At 38.3% G+C, this 22,867-nt stretch overlaps 1 long non-coding RNA gene and 1 pseudogene across 2 annotated transcripts; both read right to left on the minus strand.

The window, feature by feature from the left end:
• Nucleotides 1–15,079: 15,079 nt before the first annotated feature.
• Nucleotides 15,080–17,765, minus strand: LOC131228788 (uncharacterized). 2 transcript variants are annotated; one of them, XR_009163090.1, is made up of 3 exons: nt 16,440–17,765; nt 15,748–15,868; nt 15,080–15,419 (listed from the first exon to the last, which is right to left on the minus strand). It is a non-coding gene; the product is annotated as an uncharacterized LOC131228788 (long non-coding RNA). The 2 variants fall into 2 exon arrangements; XR_009163089.1 differs by lacking the exon at nt 16,440–17,765 and having other exon boundaries at nt 15,748–16,242.
• A 370-nt stretch (nt 17,766–18,135) lies between these two features.
• Nucleotides 18,136–20,140, minus strand: LOC131225406 (protein PHOSPHATE STARVATION RESPONSE 3-like; annotated as a pseudogene).
• Nucleotides 20,141–22,867: the final 2,727 nt, after the last annotated feature.

Consider the following 22,867-nt stretch of genomic DNA (forward strand, 5'->3'; position numbering starts at 1 on the left):
TGGAGGAATAAAAATGGGAATTAAAAGATGAATTGTAAGGTAAGTTTCAGTTTAGGTTTTGGTTGTCTTGAATGCTCTTTGGATTATCAATCTTTTCATGGAAATAAAGAATTGAACTTTTGATTGTGATAAGTCTAGACTTCATTATGCACTAATGGAACTCAATGTTTGGAATTGTTCTAATTGATGGATTAATGCTTTGAACTTGTTTATGATGTTACAAGTGTTAGAGTTTAGGAGAGAATAATGCTTAACATTGATGTATTTTAAAACTCTATTATCTAGATTGTTTATGAAACCTCTTGAGCTTATGGAAATTATACAATGGTTTTCGAAATATTTTTTCGCATACTTTGCTCGGGACTAGAAAATTGCTAGTTGAGGATTGTGTTGAGGGTCAAATATTACATATTATCCCCCATTTATTACTTGATTTTATGAACATGATAATGCTTAATGTTCTATTTTAATCGTGTTTGTGTTGCAAGGTGAATTTAAGAGCTTGGATTGAAAAGGGTGTTTAAAACATAGATTTGATGCTCAAGAATCACTAAGGCAAGGGATGGATCTTAGGAGACCAAGATTGAAGAATTCACATGCCAAAGATCTAAGAAAACCAAGTGAGGAATCAAGAGAATCAAAGATTTAAAGTGAATAAAAGGAATCCTGAAATCGCATTGAAAAAGCATATTCTGAAACTATGGGTGATTTTGTGAAATTGCGCAGAGTGAAGTTTATTTTAGCAAACTGTGTAAATTTGAGGTAGTTTCTAGAGTTTTCCAACTAGATGCAAAAGTTGGAGTTCCACAACTATAAATAGGACTCCTTAGGATGTACCTAGGGATCTTTTAGGGTTTAAGGAGTGGAGCAAAGGGTGGAGAGGCCGTTGCCAAGAGTTTTTCTTCTTATTCCTTAGTTATTTTCATATTTTTCTTAAGAGACTTTGGTCCAATCATATCTATGGTTGGCTAAACCTCTTAGATAGGGCTTAGAGGTGAAGCTTGTAGCGTGATGGGATGTTTCTCTTACTTTAAGTCATGTTTATGTTGAACTCCATGGATTCTAATTTGATACTTAAGGAATACTTTCAGTTTTTAATGGTTTATTGTGAATTAAATTACAGTAGATCTGCGATAGCTTTGAGTATCTTCTTTTCTTGATTTGAGATTTTGACTTTAGTAAGTCTTGTTGTTCACCATCGTCCCTTGGGCATGGTAGGGTGATGGAATCCTTCCTAATTTTCACAATTCTCCTGCTTTGAGATTATGGGATTGGTAAATCCTGTTGTTTGCCATTGTCTCCAGGGCATGGTTTGGTGATGGAATCCCTGTCAATTATCATAGTTCTCCTTCATTGAGAATTAGGTCAATGGAAGTTCTGATTTGGTTTTATTGATGTATTTTCCAACTGGATAGGATAGGACTCCAATTATAATTATGTTACTTGAATCAAGCAAGAGGGCTCCCAGATCACTACAAGTGAATCCTTGGCACCCTAGTTCCCACCTTTAAATTCTTAGTTTTAATTACTTAATTCACAATTACTCTCTCAATCACTTCAGAATTAGTTTTATGTCTTCTTCTAGTTCTACTTCTAGTTAATTTCAAAACACACAAGATCGGTCCCTGTGGATTTGACCTCGGTCTTATCGAGATTATTACTACATCGCGACCCTACACTTAGGGTTGTGAACAATAACAAACCTACTCATAGGGGCATTTAATGCCCGCACTCAATGCGCAACTAAAACGGCCCCTCGTCGCCCACACTCGGACACGTGGAGTGTTACCACTCGCCACACAGCTCGACTATCGAAAGCATGCCATACGTCAACACCCCCATACACCGAGGACCAAACATGATCCCTGACAGCGCACGTGACCTCGAACCATGGCACGCCACCTCAAGCGTGGTGTATCATGATTGCAGGATACGCCTTAATTCCTGTGCATGCCACCTTACTTTACAATAATGATAAGCAGGTGTAAAAATGTCCAACCTCACCAAGGATAATTTGTTTTTCGACCTCGCTACGCGTGCTTGAAAGTAGGGAGGCTTGCTGTTATGGGTAAAAATGGATTCACCATTAAGGAAAAACTAGCTCGGACATACATACACAGTATGGGGAGCTTGGCCAAAGCCAATAATAATCAAGGATCTCCTTAGTGGCCAAAGAAGGGTACTTCGTTACATTCCAAGGAACGACCTTGGGGTCAACCACCAGTAAAAAGAATCTCCCCATCTTCGACTGACATCGAGCCATTCTAGATGTCGAGCCCTTCCACGGACCCATGCATTTCCGAGCTGGTGCTTGGAAGCTCTCTTGGAAAAGTGCCCCAAAGTACGACCTCTGTTGTATGATAAGATGAAGAGGATGGTCATCTCTGATATCCCATATGTATCCTACTAAGGAAAAGATCTCCACCTCTCTTCTCGGCTACGTATCCCAAAGAAAGGTCGACTAGGAGTCCGATTGGCACAACCTCTCTTCGGAACAACCGTACACGTCGGACTCTCATAAATGAAAGTTCCTGGTTTGTCAATTAGCATGGGTGTTGAGTCAGCAAGTCAAGTGAACCCCACAGGAAGATCATTCAAGCGCCTGCCTCAACTAGATGTGTGCTACGAACTCGTCAAAGGTAAACTTAGCCACATATCCCCCAAAACACCCAGGTATATAAAACCCTTAAAAGTGGATAGAACAACATACGGTTTAACGCATGAAAATCATTTTGTCAATCAGGAAAATCTCTAAGTTTTCAGCTTTTGTCGATATATCAAGATCACCTCGACGTGATTGGATACCTGTTATCGATGTCCTTGGAATGCATTCGATATCATCGAATTGGGGACCTTTTGTGTCCAACAACCAACTTGATCTCTGGACAAAATTCTTGATGAATTGTTGAAAGAATTGATATCATTGACATTCGAATTCTGAGATCATCAAGACGGCTCGATATAATCGAATTCTGGTTAGTTTGTGTCCAGCAAGCTGTTAAGGAAAATCATATATTTACCGATGACTCGAAGAGAGCCTCAATATCCTTGGAACTCAAACTCTGATGATATCGATGGATCTTCGATGTTATCGAATTCAGACCAAACTAGTCTAACAAGCTTTTAGGAAAATCCTCTTTAAATGTTCGAGGAATCGAGACTCACTCGATAATATTGATATTTAAATATCGATCATATCTAAACTAAGTCGATATCATCGAATTCGGACAATGGAATGTTTAGCGAGCTTATTGAAAAATCTTCTATAAAAGATCGATGAATCGAACTAGGTATTGATATCATCGACATTTGAGAGGATCGATAATATCGAAGCCAGCTGTCTCATATTTAACTTGCTCTCATGTTTCATTGTCGAGGAATCGAACCGTGGTTCGATGAAATAGGAATTCAAAATTCAATGACATCGAAGCATGTTTGATATGATCAAGCTGTGTATAGAGATTTAGCTGTTGTCAGTAGAGTTCATATCATCGATCTGTCCCTCGATGTCTTCAAAAGTATATGTTCGATGATATCGAACTCCATTAAAAACTAATTATTTTATTACCATTGGATCTCTTTGCCTATTAAAGGAGAGCTTGCTATTAGTTGCTGTATTGAGAAAAATAGAGAGAGCTTTCAGAGAGTAACTACATATCATCTACCATAAGCCTTTTTTCTCATCGGAGTTCATCCTTCAATCCACCCTCATCATTGATAATCAATAGAGTGGATTGGAGAATGAACTTTCATATTCAGGGATCTTCCAACTACCACCTTAATGGCAAATCATTGAGTTGGGATCCCTGTAATGCCTAAAACCTTGGAATCTCTACATTTCTTTAATAGGTAATATTTATTAGAGTAGATTCCAAGATAACCTTGACCCAACCCGTCACCTTTTATTGGTACATCTTCAAGTGTTGTGGATCAAGGAAGCTAAAGATTCTTAATCATCAAAGGAAGAGATCTTCATCAACGCGCTTAATGGGGCTCATCTACTTATTGATAAGTCATTAGAGTCCGGAGACCCTGTTGATAATTCCTTTGTGTAGGATTGAGTCACAGGTGATTCTTACCCCTTTCAAGTCCTCATAGGAGGCCTCCGACTGGAGAGTACATGTGGGTGATGTGTGTTGACCCTTGCTCTTGTAGAGCATAAACTTAGGTCCTTAGTGTAGGTCCTTGGCTTGTGTGGCCTAAAACTTAGGTGTTGTGTATTGACCTTTGCTCTTGTGTAAGGCAAAAACTCTAGGTTCCTTGTGTGGATGCTTGGCCAGTGTGGCCTAAAACCCTAGATTCTTTATGTGGATCCTTTGCTCGTCTGTAGAGCATAAAACCCAGGTGCTGTGTGTTGACCCTTGCTCTTGTATGGGGCATAAACTTGTGTCTTGTGGAGACATGCCTAGGTTCCTTGTGTAGGTCCTAAAGTCGACTTTGTGTAGGTTGTGAAGGTTAGAGGTGAACCTAATTTAAAACCTCCTTCAGTGAGATCCGGTACACTCAAGGGTTGAGTACGTCTACCGGAAGTGGAGTAGGTACGTAGCCTTACCACTATAAATGACTGTGTTTGGGATTGATATTTTCGTCTTACTATTTGTGTTTATTTTGAATGTTCTCATAAAGCATGCTAACATGATTATTTAAAACTGATAAGAATCACATCCCACACACACATAGTCGTATCATTCATTCATCATAGACTAAGATTGCATATTGTTTAAATACTGGATAGTCTTATGATTGGATCCTCTATTTGGGTTGGAAGCCATTGGAGTTAAATTGGGGTCATCTTGATAGGTGTTTGTTAATTCAGGATTATGATAATGGGATTTAAATCATCATAAAATTTTATAAAGTCCTATTCACACCCTCTAGGACACTTTGACATATTCTCACTTCTACTAAAGCGGTCATTATCGCAATTTCAATAAACTCTCTTCTATTAGTTTTGACTTGGTCTGAACGGTATTTTCATCATTCACCATTTTCGGGACATTTCTAGACAATTCCGTGAACTTGTCTTCATATTGAGTTATGGTCATGGACCCTTACTATAAATTCATGAATTCTACCATCTTCTAGTTACCGAATGCCTTTGTGAAATATTTTTCATGAAATTTATCTTGAAAATTTATCCACATCCATACATGTCTAGATGGAACCATTCTTCTGGCTGCATCCCATTATACTTCAGCATCGCCTTCAATTACAAATGACGCAAGCTTGAATTTTTAGTTTTCTGGGGACATAACTAGGTGAATTTCTCGAGCTGGTCCACCTCTCGTGGTTGCTCGAGTCTATAAGGAGACGCACTCTGATGATCATGTTGTGCTTGGCTCAAAATGGAAAATATGTTCCATTTGATTTCACGATCCAAACAATATGTCCAAAGGTTTTACATTAGGCCCAACATAATTAGAACTAACTATACTTGGGGGTATAGTAATTTTTATGCTCGGACCAACACCACCAAGATGAATAATAGGTGGAGGTACACGAATTTGTTTCCCTTCTTCGATCTCATCATTACTTAACACATTCTCATCATGCTTTCCATGAGTAGTTCGAGACTCTACATGTACAATGGGGTCCACTCTTAGAGTTTTAGAAAGTAGTGCACTTATAGAGGGAACTAAGTCTCAAATATTCCTCTTCTTAAGAGCCATTTCTTCTTATAAAAAGGGAATTTAAGGCTCAATTGGATTATCATGAATTGAACTTATACATTATAAGAAAAATTACCCCAAATAAGATGCATAAATCATATGGGATTTAATTTTAAGCAAAGGAATATAAGATTCAAATTTATAAAATACTTTAAGAGAGGTCAAGACAGGTAGCTATCGGTCGAAACTAGTTAGACTGACAACACTCTCAGTCGAATTGATAGAGTGTCAATTCTTTCATATCAGTTTTTGAAGCTTTCATCTGCTATGGTTTTTCCCACTATTGTTTCTAGTACTTACAGGTATTTAATTGATCTCAAAATTTTTAGGACTATTCTATGCATGAGTTTGTCATCATGCTGTAAAATATCAAACTATTCTGAGATCTACAGAAAATCCTAAAATTCGTATAGTGAGGTCTGTCCATAAACGAGCTATTTCTCACCAATCATTACATACTAAAATCAGTACGGAAAATTTTAGGTTTTTATTTTTCATTTATTTTTCATGAAACTAGACTTATCAAACTATTATCTCTCTTTTGAATCACCTCAATCACAGTTGTACTTAATTAGTTATGATTTTCTTAAGATGTATTATTTATGCTGTCCATTATTATTCAACAATATATGGGGAGATTAAATCCTTAAAATTTATCTAGAGTTTAGATCGAGTTTCCAATTTGTTATATGACCTAATGGGGATCAGACTACATATTAAGATAGATACAGAGGGATCATAAATTTAATTTATAATTTACCCATCTCTAAAGCAAAAATGGATTCTAAATTTTGGGTTTCTATTTTCGAGAACCTACCAATTATGCCTCAATCATCTCCCTAGTTACTAATGTAAATTTTTTTTGTTTAAAAAATAAAAAATATCTAGTACCAAATTGTATGACCAGAAAATTAGTGACAAATCGCCCATCCAAGTCCCTAGTTCTACGGCGCAACTTGTACACTAAGTGTACTTAAACCACAAAATGTATGCACGATCATAGGAAATCATTATGTATTATTTATGTGAAAAGTAAATTCCATCCTTCGATTTCTAACCATTTGTAAACCATCTAATGACCCACCCATTTGGGGTCTTATTCATTCATAATAATCCAACTTTAACTAAGAAAATTACCACTCATATCCACCGTACTCAAACAAAAAATAATTCAACTAAAAGATTGCAAATTAGTAACCAAACCAAAAATAAATAATCATTATGTTCTGAGTAATTAAAATGAATTAAATAATAGTCAATCTAGCACACCAATTTCTTCTTCCATAAGGAAAGGCCACTTGTCCCATGGGTCATTCACTGGCTGAGCCGCATTTCAAGCTTTTGTGTCAATGGCTCAAATAAGATTACATCCATTTAATTTTCGTCAATGAATGAAAGGATGAGATGGTCAGGCCTTGTGAAAGTTCCCTCTAGGGTTTTTTACACATTAAAATCAAATATGGTAAAAGAAACATAAAGTTCATTGAACAACCAATTAGTCTTCTTAATTGAATGAAATGCATGTGTGCACTAGGTATCGGATGTATCGTATCTACCTGTATGAGTTGGAAAATCGTGAACCCACATCCCTCCATTAGGGAAGGCTTCCACCATATATGTAGGCATGGGTAAAGCCTGCATATGAAAGCAAAGTTAATAGGAATAACAATTCATCCGAGGAGGTTCCCCAGGAACGATTATGGGCGTGCTATGAAATCATGATATATTAAGTTTCTGTATTTATTTGTAGATTTACAGTTATAATAGATTGAGAAGAATATACATGTAAGAAAATTAACATCTTTACAAGTGAACACTTGTGAATAATAAATAGATAACTCCAATTGAACACAATCGAAATAAATTTCAAAATTGAACAAAAAATTCAAATTCAACATGCATCTAATAAACACCATCTTGATTTCAATGATAAGGAAACAAGTAAGGATCCATAACTTGAGGATTTGGTGAGGTTCATTGAATTAAAAAAAAAAAAAAGATTCAAGAATTCTTAAAATACAATGTGCAATAACAATTATTCTTCTGATTAATTAATCTATATGGTGGGCCCCACATTTTATTGATTAAGATCATGATCGGGGCCTAGCACATAATCAAATTAGATCTTTTTTTTTTTTTCAAACTATGAGAATATATATTAGATGAGAGATTTGTACATCATCACACACAATAACAATTCGGGCCACCCTCCGTAGAAAAAAAAATGAAGGAAAAGAAGGTAGCCTATCATGACCCTCCATAAAATGACAAACAAGAAGCTCCTAAGGGACTAAGCAATGGGATTCTGGTTAAGGCAGATTCTCACCACTCCTAATCTTGTTCTATCTAGAAAAAGGTCTCCTCTGGTGATTGGGGGAAGAAGAGATGGGTTAAAAAAGATTATGTTCTGCTAGTTTGTGCTGCCCATGCGCACAAGCCCATCCGCTACTCTGTTGGCCTTTCTGGGAGTGTCAACTATTGAGATAAATGCTAATTTCTTGAAGTCTTCAAAGCTCTTTTTCCAATAAAAGGCTTTACACAGGACTGTGCTTGACTCTGAGAAAAGATCTACTACCGCAGAAGAGTCGCTTTCCACCTCCACCCTAAGGCAGCCATGAGCCATGCAAAGGCCCAACCCATTAATTACCACCCTGACCTCGACTTGGAAGTTGGAGTCTACCTTGTAGCCTCTTGAGAATGTGAAAATTAGATTCCCTTTCTCATTTCTACAGACTCCCCCACTGCTTGATAGCCCCGGGTTCCCTCGAGAGGAGCCATTGACATTAAGTTTAGACCATCCCTTCTTGGGCCTCTTCCACTTTACAATGGAAATGGAGGGATCGATAGCTGGGCTTGTTTGGATACGGAGATCCTTAATCACATCATAGCTATAATGGTTGATAGAATGCAACAATGTTATATGATTAAACCATTCTTTGATCCTGCGTATTGATTGGGCCACCACAATTGGGAAATCTTCAAACCGGCTGGTGTTTCTCAAGTTCCAGATTTCCCAAATGATAATAGGTGGGGTAAGACCCCTTAGGATCCTGAGATTGGAGGTTTTTGTTGCCGCTGTCCACCATTAGGTCACCTTGGTTGTGACCGATTGACCTGGTAGGAAAGAAACAGAAAGAAGGGCAGAGAAATGGGACCACAAGGCCATGATGAGCTATCCCGTAGCAAAACGATGGTCCATGAATTTTTCCTGGTGGGAATTTACATCGTGACAACATAGACAACACGAAGCAAGGTTCACACCTTTTCTCTTCACCCTTGTCTCCACCAGGATTGCCACGATTAATACTCTCCACAACAACAAAGCATGTTTGGGCAGGGTTTTCTTGAACCATACCCATTTCACCTAGGATGTCCTTATACTCAGGGGATGAATGATTTTCATTACAAATTTGGTGGAAAATCTCCCCGACGATTCCCTGGTCTAAATGGTAATGCCATCACCACTCAAAGTTTTAATCTCTTTTGTGTTAACATGGTGAAAAATGGAAGCAGGGAGAATGGATGACCATTGTCTCTCTGGTCGTAGACCGTTGGACCCCAGGAAAGCATTGATTAGCAGCTGATGTTGATCAATGGGAATCTCCCCCGTGGCCTTTCCGAGAAAAGGACCGAGATCAGCCCCGTTTGATTTTCAAAAATTGTTGTTGCCCTCCCCCAGAAGCACCCGCGAGTTGTCGGACACTGTTTCGAAGAGTTTTCTCACCTCTTACTAGAACTTTGACTCGGAAGAATGCGGTAGAAGATTTGAAGGAGAAGAAAATTGGAGCCCATATTTTGCTCTCATGAAGTCACTCCATAAACTAATCTGATTTACATTAAGTATTGACTAGGCCATCTTCATGCGGATGGCTTTCATGACAAGTTTAAAAGGAGTGATCCCAAGCCCGCCTTCGTCTTTTGGGTCTGTTATTTTCTTCCAACTTACCTAGTGATATTTCTTCTTTCATTTAGCCCAGCCCCACAAGAAATCTGCAAATTTCTTTTCCATATTGTTTATACACACCTTTGGCAATTCTATTGCTGCCAGAGTATGGATTAAGATGCTACTAAGAACATGCTTGATGAGAACCACTCTCCTTGCCATGCTCAGAAATCGTCCCTGCCACCCTTCTACTCTCACCGCTATCTTTTCAAGCATCGGTTGGAAGATAGCCTTTGAAAATTTTCCTCTTCCCAATGGGACTCCAAGGTATACAAAGGGAGGAGTCCCCCTAGAAAAACCAAACAATCTTTCTATTTTCTTGTTGCACCCTTCTGGCATGTTGTTTGGAAGTAGAAGGCTACTCTTCTAGTTGTTTATTTTCAAGCCTGAAATTTCATAGAACTGGTTGAGGAAGGACTTAAGGTTGGATATAGAATTGTGCTACCATTGAAGAAAATGATTGTGTCATCTGTAAAAAGAAGGTGGGATATTGGGAGATTCCCTCTTGAATGGGCCAAGCTCCCCCTAGCTTGTGGCGATGAGATTCCTTTACTCAAAGCTTCCATTTCTAGGATTAATAGGCTGGGTGAGAGAGAGTCTCCCTGACGGATCCCCCTTTTAGACTTGAAAAAACCACATGCTTCACCGTTGAAAAGGACAAAGAACCACACTCTAGCCCAACATTTCTCTACCATGGCAATCCACACTTGGCTTAACTTGAACTTGTGGAGAACCTCTTTCAGCAAGCTCCAACTCACTCTGTCATACACTTTTTCCAGGTCTAGTTTCGCTATGATATTGCTCCCTCTCACTTTCTTGTTAAAGTCTCGAAGAAGTTCTTGGGCTGATGCAATGTTTTCTGCAATAAATCTGCCTTTGATGAAGGTCAATTGCTCCTTAGACACCAGCTTGGGCAGTAAGCAATTTAACCTGGCTACAATGATCTTAGAAAACACTTTGTACATGTAGTTACACAAGCTTATAGGACGAAAATCATTAAACATTTTTGGAGGAGAACATTTTGGGATAAGACAAAAGGGAAGCAAAGAAGGATCACGGAATGCAACCTCCTTTAAATAGGAAAATGATGGCTTGCCAAATATCTAACCCAATTATATCCCAGCAGGATCTAAAGAAACTACCGGAAAGGCCGTTTAGGCCTGGCGCCCCATCAGTTGGCAAGTTGAAGAATGCACTGTGGACTTCCTCCAGCATAGGAACAGCCATAAGGGCCCCATTATCTGCATCTAAAATCTCTTCGCTGATTGGGGAGAGGAAATCCCAAACTGGTTAGAGGGGCTGCCTTGAAATGTTTCATCAAAAAGTTCACAATTTCTGATTTCGTATCAGCATAATTATTGGTCTTGGAATCGTTGGGAAGCATGATCTAGAGAATGGAGGATTTCCTAATTTGCTCATCTACTGACACATGAAAAGAACTTAGTGTTCTTGTCTCCCTCATCCAGCCACTTATTGTGCAATTTTTGTTTCTAGAAAACGTCCTCCATCAATTCCAACCGGAGTAAATGCTCCTCGCCCTCTTTCAGCCTTTGAAGTATCAGCTCGTTAGGACTACTGCTAGCCAATTCCTCAAGGAGATGGATAGATTCTTCAACTTGCTAATATTGGTTAAAATATTTAGGAAGACCTCTTTGTTCCATAGCTTCAGCATTGCTTTGGTGTTTTTCAATGAAAATGAGGACATGGTTAGAATTGGGGGAAATCACGAATTGGGGACAACTTAGCTGGCAATTTCTCTGTAGGAAATCTCCATGGGAAGCCACTGTTACCAGGAGAGATTATCACCCTCATTCAATTCACATCTCCAAGCGAAAACCAAAAGAGGCAGTAAAGGAGAACGACTACAGAGATTTCACAGAAGCGAAACCCCCATTTTTCGGAATCATAGGCCATTTGATTTTAGCCTTTTCATTGAAAATCTTCCATTCGACTTCTCAATTCATGACATTTTCAAGGTTTTCGGGAGATATGGAAAGGTAAGCGATGCGTCTATACCCTACTTCCCAGGATCCACAAAGTCAAGGGGCTACTGGTTCACTCGCTACAGGTATAAAGACGATGCTAGGGCAATGAGGGAAGTGCTAGATGGAAAAAGGATAGATGGGAGAATAGTGTCAGTGAAGGTCGCCAGTGGAAAAGCAAAGGGGACCCATGCATCAAGGATCGGGGATTGGAGCCACCATTTTATACATGGGGAGAAGCTCATCGTCCTTCAGCCACCTTCTAAACCCACATTCGCTAAAAAACTGATGACCGGGCACCTCCTCTCCCTTCTTCGACAGTTCCTCTCCTTCCTTCGACAGATTTTCACGAGGCACATGTGAATGACAAGGCCGTTGCAGTTAAATCGGAAGCCCTAAAACTTAGGGTTGTGAGTTTTCAAGATGGCGATCAAACATCTATCATACAAATCATTAAGACACTGAGAAGCTCCAAGTTCTCTTCTTCTGTAGGGGATGTGGTAAGGATTTCATCAGACAATTTCCTTCTGGTGTTTAAAGCGAAGGAGGAGATGATTACTTTCTACACAGATGGGTCCCTACAAAGAAACATGGGATTTGACAGAGTTGAAGCCTGGTACCCGGTTTTGGCATCAGCATATGGAGGCAATTGGATCCGAATCTTCGACATCTCAGCCCATGCCTGGATGGAATCCACGATAATCGAACCAAGTTAGCAATTTGGAAGCACCGTTGACATTGATCCGAATGCGAGATTTGGACTATTCTAGGTGTTTGTGAGAGTCAAGGTCAAACTATAACAGGGGAATGACTTTCATAAAATTATCCACCTTGAGGTATCTGACCAATCCTACCCAATTTTTGCTTCTTTAAAACTGCCTTCTGCTGTTGCTGGTCATTCAAACTATATGATTGGGAGATCCAGGTCATCGCTTAAAAGGAAGATCTCCACCAAGCAATGGGTGGAAGCCACCTTTTACAGAAGGGAAATCACACAGCCTCCATCTACTCTTCATGTTCATCGAAATGCTTCAGTGAGCCCTTCTGCCAAACATGTTTGACCTAATGCTTCCAACAACACACCCATCGAACATGTTCGACGAAATGTCCCGAAGAGACTAGCAGCGAACCAGAGATAGGCAAGTTATTGCCCTATTGATTTGCAACACAATCATATAGATGACTCCCTACAAAGCCCTCTGTTTGAAGAAGGGGAAGTAGGATAGAGTAGTGGAGACAGAGTTCCCCCTCCATCTCAGCAAAAGTCTCCTCCAGCTAACCCAAACGGGCCTATCGATCTTAAGGAAAAGGTCCACTCCCTTTCAGAGGATGGGGATCCTCTACTGGGCCCTCGTATGGAATGCTTAAGGGATCATATCTAGGTATCCTGCACTCTACACAACCCATTTCTCCACCTAGGGAGAAATGGGCTAGCACTGAAGTAATTCAACTTCGAGTTGATTCATCGCCATACTTCCCAGTCCCAATGTCAGCAAGGGAGATAGAACATCCAATTCCCCTACCCCATCCCAAGGTCACCCAGAAATAGTCCAAAAGGGGGACACTTTTGTCAGCAAGGTGGGAACAGATCAAGAGCAACTCACAACCTTGGCCATCGCTTCTGACTCTATGTTGGAGCTGTACATATGGTTGTTTAAACCAAGTTAGAACATTCAATCAATGGGACACACCGATCAGATGAAGAGACATGAGACGACATAGCAGGGCCCTCAACTCAGGCCATCTATCAGATGGATAATTTCTTAGTGTGGAATGTCAGTGGGGTGGGAAATGCTTCCACCATTAGGTCCATTAAGTAGCATAACAAAAAGTACAAGCCATCCATAGTGGTTCTGTTAGAACGGATGCTTTCCGATATCAAAAGAGTGAAAACAGGCCTAAAGCTAGGTTTCCATGCTTCCTTTTCTAACGCGGAAGTAGGTGGAAAATTCTAGGTCATTTTCTCATCCCATCTCAACGTATTGTTGAAAGCAGTGTGCCAACAAATTCTTTCAATTTTGATTGATAGTCAGGACATCCAAAAAAAATGCTCCTATCATTTGTGTATGCAAAATGCTCCCTACACCATAGGAGAGATCTATGGAAGGAGATAGAGGATTTATCTTCATCCAACAGTGACCCATGGTTGATCAACAGTGATTTTAATGTAGTCACTTCTCAAATAGAAAGAATTGGAGGGAACCATCTGTCCAACCAAAGCTCTACAGAATTCCTGGAAGCCATCAATGCCTCTAGGTTAATTGATGCTGGCTTTAATGGAAGTGTATTTAAACGGCGCAACAACCAAGCTGGTATAAGAAGAAAATGGGCTAGGCTTAACAGAACACTTTTCCCCTATTCTAGGTCCATCATCTGCCTAGAGTTAACTTTGACCACTCCCCTCTCCTCCTCTCATTTCCAAGCCCACCCCCCTCTTAAGCCTCGGCCTTTTCGCTTCTAGAGAATGTGGAATTGCATGGAGATTTCCAATCCATTGTTAGGGCCTCCAGGAACTCTGTCCCATGCAGTAATCCAATGACCACACTTCGGGCTAATCAAATTGGATCCTTTCAGTTCTAATCCATTTCAAATCTAACTCTTGACACAAGGTTTGTAACCATTATGATTTAATGTGAAACACACTTGATCAATCTACCATTACATCGACATTTAAATAACCAATTAATTATGATTAATTAAAAGCATCAAAATCAACTATCTTGTTAATGATATTCCTAAAATTTGAAATGTAAGCGATCTAATTTATGTTCTGTCAGTCGGACCAATTGAATATCAGTAGGACCAACAGTCTTATGGTTCTCAATTTGGCCATCTTCACTCTCTCTTAGTCGGACCGAGTGAGTCTTGCTCGATCAAATAATTTTTTATTGCAGAAAACACTCTATCGATTGGACCAACATAGTCCAGATTTCACTTCGGTATTACGAAATTAAATAAGGTTTTTCTTCAAATTTTCTTTTTCTTTTAGCTTAACTCTAAGAGCACTTGAGGTACATAGATCATATCCATACCGATCAATGGCCCTACAATGAATTGTTAAAGTTGGGGACCAAATATCAGTTTGATCCAACTCTCCTGTGGACGCAAACGATCTTTAATATCATTTTTCCTTTAACAACATCATTATTTAACCAGTAAGGTCTCCTTGATGGTCAGATTGGCCTGATCTTTGAGGTCCCGACATATTTTGACCTCAACAATCTTATGGACCGAGTGGATTAGACCCCACACTACGTCAAAATTGCGGATTTGCAATGGACCAAATTCGTCGTAAAACCAAATAAACAACGAATGTCGTCCGTCGCTGTTTACTGGGTCTTTTTTTTCTGACGGATAAAATCCGTCATTGAATCTATGACAGATAAGGTCCATCATAGCTTACCGACGAATAAGAACCGTCGCAAAAAATAAAAAATCCATCGTTGAAATTCAGAAAAAACCACCCATTTAACACCTGATAGTCATTCAAAAAATAATTCACACAATCATAATCAATCAATGATTAAACATGTGCGTGCATGTTTCACCCATTTAACATTCATCAAGACAAAATAATCAGCACAATACCAATAAAACAGTTAATGGTCTATTTAATGTTTTCAGACTACAAATGCACATGAATGTCATAGGCAAAACCGTACATCAGTTGGGACTAAAAGTAGCTACAACATCTCCTCAGCAAATCACAGCCATAAAATAGAAGATGAGACTAGTTGGTGATAGGGCAGGCATGCTTTGATGCTCTTCGACATCTGAGAACCATATTAGAAGCCTCTGCTAATTCTTTAAACTTCAACATTCCAACTACCAGAGCAAACATCAAACATGCAACATTGAGGATACCATCTAAATACACATTAACCATATCGTAAATACATGTGAAAAGAAAAAAAAACACATAACATATAAAAGTGACCATGCCAAATACACATATCCAACGTAGTCCATGTCTAAAGCTCACTTTTTAACCATGCTAATGAAATGCCCACATCAACTATATTATGCAAATGCCCATGGCCACATATAAAACCCATTCCAACTAATAAGCATTGCCATAATTATGTATAGATGAGTGCTCTTATCATAGAAATAGACTAGTCTGAGAAAATCCATGCTCGAAAATCATGCTTACCTAAACAAACTTAAATTTCAACCAATAGACATCAATAACCCCTGTAGCCTCTCACTCTAAACAATGGCTAAGAACACGCCCTTAGCTCTACATACTTGGTGAGGTCACCACTCACCTTCAGCTCTACATCTATGATGAGGATACATAAACATTAGATTGAAAGAAGTGGTGATTGAACTCATCATTAAAAGAATCAGGTGTTTGGTCTATCAAAATGTTCTGTTTGAAAGCAAGTAAACATTAAAAATGCACCCATTTACAATCTGCTGCCTTTCTTCAAAGCTAGAAACAAAATGGATGGCCTATCCTATCCATTTTCATCAGGCCCATCGAAACAAACAAGTCCTAAATGAATTTGGGGCTAGCCCAACTTCCCCTCACTTTGGAAGACTTAACTCCAAATTACACAACAATCCTAATAAATTGATATGCAATTGAACTGAGCATCCAAACACGTAAAAAACTTAATAGCAAAACCCAAGCCCATATGCTTAAAACACCCAACAGAAAAATTCCACCCATCCATTAATAACTAAACAACTCAACCCAAGTGAAAGTGCTAATCCCATTATTACAATTTTGCACATCATAGCATAGGAGGTTGTAGCAGCCCATGGCTTGATAAGCATCACTCTGTCATTTTTCATTAAAAAATGAAAAAAGAAAATGAGACAAAAACTTCAGCTACTTACTGTCTACTAATGTCTTCCCATGGCAGGGATTCTTTATCCAGGCCATAGAAAAGGCGTATTATATCTCTCTCCCTTTCACCCAGGGTTGACTTATAAGCTTGTTCACTTCATCCTAAAAATGAGAAGAAATTTGGTATTTTATAAGACTAACTACTAAAGGAGACTGAGAACTGAGACAACAGGTTTGCTGAGCCCACACACAAGTGAACTGCTGCCCATCCACATAAAAGAACATGTGCCAATATGGCACACTTGTGTAAGATCCAAGCTATCCATCAGGTGGGCTGCACTTGTTTAGATCAAAACTAGGTTGTTCCACTCAGGTCTGCCAAAGTGTACAAAACAAATGGATGGCTAGAAAAAAAATTGTTTTAGCCAAGCATTTCTTTTGTTAACTATTGCTCATCTGAGTGAAATGGCCTTATTTTGGCCAGAATATCTAAACTGTGTCGCATACCTAATGGAAATCTCATATCCTATACATGTGTGCCACATTGGCATGTGCGCCTGCATGTGGATGGGAAAGGCTTCACGCAAGTGTGGGAGTAGCAACTTCTTGAGGCAATATACTAGAACTTGTGAAAGAAACCATGCAACAACTAATAAGATTTTATTTGAATACTAAGGGTCTTGTTGCTTATCTTTTGAAAGCAACCAAAATAACTTTCAAGAATAACTGAAGAAGAAAAACCAACAACATTTTTAGAACTTCATTCAGCCGCATTGGTTTTAATCTTGAGTGACCACTCATCAAATCCATGCCATGGGTTGTTCTCAAGATTGTTATCTACAATGTACTACAAATAGAAAGATTTAAGATTTTGGATTAACAACGTACAACAAGATAGTACAACTGTGTGCATCCAAACAAATCATTCCTGACAAGAATAAAAGAAGCTTGCTTTTCAAGTACAAACCAAAATAGTTTAATAAAGAGAGCAGTGCAACCATCTAAAAGAAAGGTTTTTATGTAACAATGTAGCGGCCATTACATAACTACTTTTTAATACCTTGGTCTTTACATGCCATATTCCTCTTTCATAATTTCCTAAAGAGAAATGATTTAGTGGGCGAAGTGTATAGAAACCTTCCCATACACGGTAACATTTGGCCTCATGAGCATGTCACTTACTTGGACCATCCAATAGGTCCAACCCATTCTTCTTCCACTACTATGCACAAAAGATTACAAACATTCCCTAATTCAACTTACCAGTAACTGAAGAAGTGGATAGAGCCATTTCCATGTGAAGATCAAATTGTAGTAGAACTAATGGATAGTGTTTGAAGCTCACCCGAATTAACATTGGGTTTCTAAGAAACCAATCTCACCAACTACCTAGTTTGGGACTTTTCCATCTCATGCAGCATGTGCTTAGTTCTGCCCATTTAATAAATCCAAAAATCAGTGATAGATAGTGGTTCAGAGCACTATCTTTAATTTATGGATTTAAAAATAAATAAATAAATAAACTGACTAAAAGGCAACTTGGCAAGTTAAGGAAGCATCAGGGATTAAGTGTCCACTATATGCTATATGGTTTTGAGAATCTAGGAAATTAAAAATATATAATAAAAAAAATTAAAAGAATACTAAATAATGAAGAGTTACTTCACAAATTTGTGGGTAAAAGAACAAAAGAGAAGAAAGAAAAAAAGATAGGATGAAGGCTTACCTTTGGATTTGTGGATCGGATTAAGTACCAACAGAAGTTCCCTTCATGTTTTCAGATGAAGACTTTTTCTCTATACAGCATGCAGTCAAAACCAAAAATCATAAAGAAATCTAAGTTCCACTACTAAATAAGGACCTTCCATATGTGTAAGCATATCATGTTAATAGATTACATAGTAAGCACTTCATTACTCAGCATAAGAACAAGTCCATATGTGTTATCATATCATGTTACTATATTATGTAGTAAGCACTTCATTACTCAGCATAAGAACAAGTCCATATGTGTTATCATATATTACCTTCTTTTCCCTCCGGAAGATACTTGGCAAGTCGGTATTTCTGTAAGTTACGACCACATACAAAACTATTAGGTATCAAATGGCATTGGAACTGATTCAATATTAAAGATCTAGGTAATTCATGAGAAGCTGAATACATAAAGTAATTGAGTGTGATAGCAGCTCAATGAATTGTTAAGATAACGATAATTCATGGAAAAAAAAAACTGAAAATACCTATAGGTGGCTTTTTACATGATAGATTGTCAAACCCTAAACATTCATTACCTTCAATATACCCTTCGAAGTTACCTCTGCATTTCATATTGACCTGTGTGAGATGAAAAATGCCTTGTGTGTGTGTGTGTGCATTACTTGAAGTTGTGCACTCGCAAATACCCTCAACAACGAACAAGATGACAGTGGTTAAACCCTCATCAGAGGGATCATTAGTCACTGACCTTACTTGACAAAAAAGGAAAAAATGAAATAGAAAAAATTATATGCTCACTCTCGACCCCATCAAGCTTGTTAACAGCTTCCACAAACTGCTCATGGAGCTCAGGTGTCCATCTCAACCGTGGCTCGTTTAGAGCTGCGGCCACAAAAGTTGAGGGGCTTGAAGGGATTTGAACTGCAGGAGAGACCAGATGCTGATGGGTATCATTGCCTTTAGATCAAACTATTGGGACGGGTTGAACTTGAGGCATTTCATAAATTTCCTGCATAAAGTAAGCAACAATGTGAAAAGTAAGACACTGCCACAAACTTAATAAATAAAAGACATGTTGAAAGAACATGTTCCTGTTAGCACCTCATTCAGGGGAGGAAAAAAAAGGCATATCGTAAATGTACTCACATCCAGCCCAGGATTTTCCCCATTGCCTGTGATGGCTATGTCGAGCTCCTCTGACAAAATCTGTAAGTCTAGTTGTTCTGTAAATGCTAAACTTATAATTCTCGTGTAAGTCTCATCATCAAAGTTGCCATTAGAAGCATCCCAAGGGAAATTAAGAAAGTCTTTCATCAGATCCTTTGAGTAGTCACCCTCATCCCATTGATCACCTAGAACCTCACCCAAATGCTTGGGTTAGAGTGCAGGCTTAACATCTTAGGATGGAATTCAGGTCCTTGCTGTGGTCTGGATGAACCAAGTGACTCTGTTTGTACATTCAAGGATGGATGAGTGGATGAAAAGCTCTTATCCAGCACCTTTTGGCCATTTGATTCAACATTGAATAGATTACGAATTGAGGGGGCATTACAAGAAGACACTTTATAAGACTCACTTTGTTTCAAAGTAATGATACTATGGATACTCATGATTTTTGACAATGGCTCAGTCACTTACTGGAGTTTTAAACTGAGAAAATGCAATCTTCCAGTCCTCTTAGAAATCTTACCTCCTTACAATACCCACTGAAACAGTGATCTATCTAATGGATGGCTTTTAAATGAATTGAAGATAATAATAGACGACAAGTAATTGCATACAATCGAAGTTTCATAATCAAATCGTACATGGTCCACCCACATTTTCACCATGAGTTCTTAAAAATCATTCCAATCCAAAACTTAGGCCACAACACAAGGAATGCAAAAAATTAAGCCTTTAAAAAATCATGCTTATTTGAATCCAGATCTAAACTAGACCAGATTCTATATGAATCATGACTGAAATTAGAGCAGATCGAATTAATGCTTAAATAAGGATTTTGATCCAGTACCTGATTCTTGTTACTCATATCAGTACCCAAAATGTTGGGTTCTAGTACGAGTCATATAAAATGTCAAACACCCACATCAATTAGCCAATTCTTAACCTTCAAACCTAAGATTAAAAACTTATTATCTTTAATCCTAAAATCCAAAATTCCTAAAATCTTCACATCCCCGATTCCTAAAAACCCCAATTTGTAAGATCAGAAAATCCCCAATTTTAAAAGTCCTCAAATCCCCAAAATCCCTAAATCCCCAATTTGTAAAATCAGAAAAACCCAATTTCGGGTCCACATTCAAATCTATAAGCCCTAAAATCTCCAAATCTTGAAATAAGGGTCCACATTCAAATCAGAAAAACCCAATTTGGGGTCCACATTCAAATTTGCTTGACAGGCCCTAAGATTTGGATCAGATTAGTATGATGTTTACATGTCAACCCCATGAAATGTGCCTTGGACCTAATGAACAGTCTAGATCAATGGATTAGGGAATTCAAAATGTCAATAAAGAAAGAGAAATAAATAAATAAAACATAGAAGGTGAAATCCCCAATTCCAAAAATCCACAGATCCCCAATGCAACGCCCCAAGTTTTCGGGACCCGAGTATACGACTCGTTTCCCAAAAACCCGAGTGTTAATCTTAAAGGATGGTCAAATTTGATATATTATATTTTCCTTTTATCAGAGTTAATAGATGAGCGTAGGATGGACAAATCAACATAAGGAAATTTTCATTTACATTTGAAATATACAAGAGCTGCCCATAATGACTTATACAAACCAATGTCTCCATTCTTACAAGCACAAAATGAAATAACATTACATGTGAAACAAAGTAAATTTGCAACGATCTTGAGCTGTGAAATCTTGTAGTAACCCTTAGCAAATATAATCATGCACCCTTGTCAACCATAGCTTGCTCCTCTCCAATATGAATGTAAACATCATTAGGGCCACCTGTGCTACCTGTACAGTTATATTTATTTGATGGATGAGTGGCCAACTTAGTGTGAATTTTCCTTAAGATTACACACTGCCACATTAGGTAAGAAATAGTATAAAACATCGAGACAACCAAAACAAAGTAAATGCAGTCTTATTAGTGCATGGATGCATGAATGCAATCATCGACCCGGGTAAACCATCCGGACGGTCGGTGCCCCGGGTAAACCATCCGGACGGGCATTGGGGTTGTCACCCAGGGATAAGACTAGTCATCAGCGCAACACTCAACGTGATCGCATGGGCATGAAGATCCAAGTCATCATCCTAAATCGAATGACTGGTCATTAGCGCAACACTCAGCGTAATTGCATGGGCATAATGATCCAAGCCATCGTAAATATGCCATGTATGCATGATTAGCCTAGTCGTTATTAGTCCATTTACAACCAGCCAATTTAAATAAGCTCAAAGGTCACTATGGGGAGCGTATAGCCCAGCGTAAGCTGACAGCTCGGGCATAGGTCCCATTACCACCATCCCTGGCTCATGAGACTACCACCTTAGGATGTTTAATGGAAACCCGTCGACTAGTGGCCAATCATATTACAGTATATAGGGCTTACTATCGCATGGTTGCACGGTATAAAACATTGAACCCATATAGGGAAAATATCAAATAAAACCACGTAGGGCGAATATCATCAAAATATGCCACATAGGGCGAATATTAAAACCATATGATAAAGACCATCCTTAAAAACCATTGGGCACAACAAACCTGGATGGTAGGCCCACATCAATGATCCATCTAGACCACCACTCAATAACCACCAAATCGAAGGTTTATTATGATCACAACTAGTTAAATTACATCCCAAGTATGGGTGTACATTCATATGTAGGAATTTCCCACTAATGTACTAGTTTAATTTTCGTAAGCAATCCACAAGCATGAACAATTATATAGGATAATCATAAAGCATGTAATATAGCATTTCAATTTTCACCAGCTAACACATGTGATTATAAAGGGAGATATCATTTATGAATTTAAATAAAAACTATAACTTAAGCTAATGAGAAGATGGAAAGCTCATGGGGAAGAATCATCACGTTATGCCTTGAATCGCCTTCTAGTGTCGCTAAGTACTTGCGCCCTTAGAATTGTATCCTACCACAAATCATGAACTTGTATGATTAGGTCCAAGTTCTAATCACTACCTAGGGTTTAAGATCATCGCCAAGGGTTATCTTTTAGGGTTTTAGTGTTTTATCATAGGGTCTAGCCCCATACTTAGATTTTAGGATTTGAATCCTAACTTATTATTATTAATGTTATTATCATTATTACTATTATTATACAATGGGTCAAATAATATTCATAGTAGGAGCATCAATCCATCCGTATTAATGATGAAGGTGTACAAGTTCATATCTAAACTCACCGATATTATCCATTATTCTTGTAATGATTAATAGGGCAAGTAATAATAATAAGATTTCTTTACCAACACTAATATAATAAGGATTTATACTTATAGTCATATCAACAAGGATTATACTAATCCCACAAGGAGAATGACAAATATTTCTAATGATAATACTAATAATAATAGCTGTCCATAATGGATTTAGTCACGGTAATAGATATTATGATCTACCATTAAGAATGATGTTTAAGAGAGTTAGATGACAGTCTACATTGTAATAACTAAAACTTGTTTATGATACTAGGTTGAGTACAAATACTTTACCAACGGCTAATCGTACATGAGGTTATCAATCCTCATAGACTAGTGGTAAA

Source organism: Magnolia sinica, chromosome 2 (genome assembly GCF_029962835.1).
Source record: "Magnolia sinica isolate HGM2019 chromosome 2, MsV1, whole genome shotgun sequence".
Classification (NCBI taxonomy): Eukaryota; Viridiplantae; Streptophyta; class Magnoliopsida; order Magnoliales; family Magnoliaceae; genus Magnolia; species Magnolia sinica.